This window comes from Nannospalax galili, unplaced genomic scaffold (genome assembly GCF_000622305.1).
Source record: "Nannospalax galili isolate Female #2095 unplaced genomic scaffold, S.galili_v1.0 scaffold135, whole genome shotgun sequence".
NCBI classification, from domain to species: Eukaryota; Metazoa; Chordata; class Mammalia; order Rodentia; family Spalacidae; genus Nannospalax; species Nannospalax galili.
The window spans coordinates 6419804-6421507 of record NW_008338998.1 but is presented as its reverse complement, the minus strand read 5'-3'; positions in this window follow the sequence as shown (position 1 = coordinate 6421507).

Here is a 1704-nt window from a genome sequence, read left to right as displayed (position 1 = left end):
CTCCCTGCAGTGGTCATTAACCGATGAACAAAATCTGCAAATGGCTCATCAGACCCCTGCTTGACTGAAGTGAGAGAAGTACCCAGGTCCCCTTTAACTGGAAGTTTTCTCCATGCCTTAGTGATAGCAACTCGAATTTGCGCAAAAAGACCCGCATCATATTGCATCTGTCATTCATTAGTCCCATACTGACCTGCGCCTGCTAACATATCGAAATCCCATCCATTTCCGGTTTGTTGATTCCTTCTAGCTGTCTCCTTACAGTTGTCAAAATACTCTGATTTCCATAATAAATAATCACCTCCACTAAGGACTGCTTTTACCAATGTATTCTAATCAATAGGAGTTAGCCATTTTTCAGCCTCACCTTCTAAGATAGCCAAGGTATATGGAGCTGTAGCTCCATACTGCGACACGGCAGTCTTCAATTCTTTGATTAGTGGAAATTCAAGTACTGTATGATGTCGCCATGCCTGCCTCCGATCATCTACTGTTTCCGTTACGGGAGGGAAGTCTATCAGGTTCATTAAAATTATCCTTATATGAGTGAAGGCCAGGCCCCCTGGGGGCTGAGCGAGCTCTTTCTATCTACAACAGCCTTGCTACCTCTACCTGTTCTAAGCTTTTGTAATTTAAGTATCAGTGACTGATGCATCTCTTCTAGCTTAATTTGTTTGAGTATCAGCGACTGATGTATTTCCTCCAACTTAATTTGTTCCTGCAACTGTTCTATTTGTTCCCTCGATTCTGATCTAGGATCTATTGCTGCCATGATAGTTGGAGCAGGTGGTACACTATAGGAAGGAGGGCGGTCACATTCTTGCCCCTCGTGGCCAGTTAATGATCTAGTCTCAGTTTTGCAAATCAACCCCTCTCAGACTCTGCACCATCTGCATCCGAGGTTAGGCAGACAGCTTCTGGTAAAAGGATAAATACGAATATGTTATTTTTTAAACTTTTGGGCATCCTCTTGATTTTCCTTTCCTTTAACTGACTCTAAAGACTCCTTCCTTAAATTTTTAGGAGAATCCTCATCTTCAAGGGAAATTAAGTCAGGCTCATCCTTGGGAATTTCCCTCAACTCTGACTTAGAACTATTTCTAAAAATCTCTTCAGCCCGGGCAATCGCTGCCACTACTGGTTCATGTTCATCTCTCCTATCTATTAATTCTTTTATTAGATTCCAATAAGAAAAAGCAGTAACTGGGACCTTTCCAGGCCCAAACACTGTATAAAAATCTTGTAATGCACCTCCTACTCTTCTACATCTCTTTATATCTATGACCCCTTCTTGAGGAAACCCTATGACCCCCTCTTGGGGAAACCAGGGACAAAGGTCCTTTACAAAATCAAAGAAATGAAATAAATCCTCAGTTTTAACCTTTACTCCTCTTGCCTGTAGAGCTTCTCTTAACTCTATCACATAAATCTGATGCTGACTTAATTCTTGCCCCATGATTGAATGACCAACTTTCCTTCAGCTCGGTTGCGGCAGGCTCCCACGGTGTCCCCGGATTATTTGAGTGGGTGCGCACCCCTTTTTCCTCCTTCATGTCCCTCACATTGTCCCCAGTATCCAGGCCCCACGTTGGGCGCCACTCTGCAGCGTGACTCGGTTCCGACCCGCAGAAGCTGCCACGAAGTACCTGGATTGGGGAGTGGGGCCGTGGATGAGGCAAGCGGCAAGAGAAATGGAGACAAGAT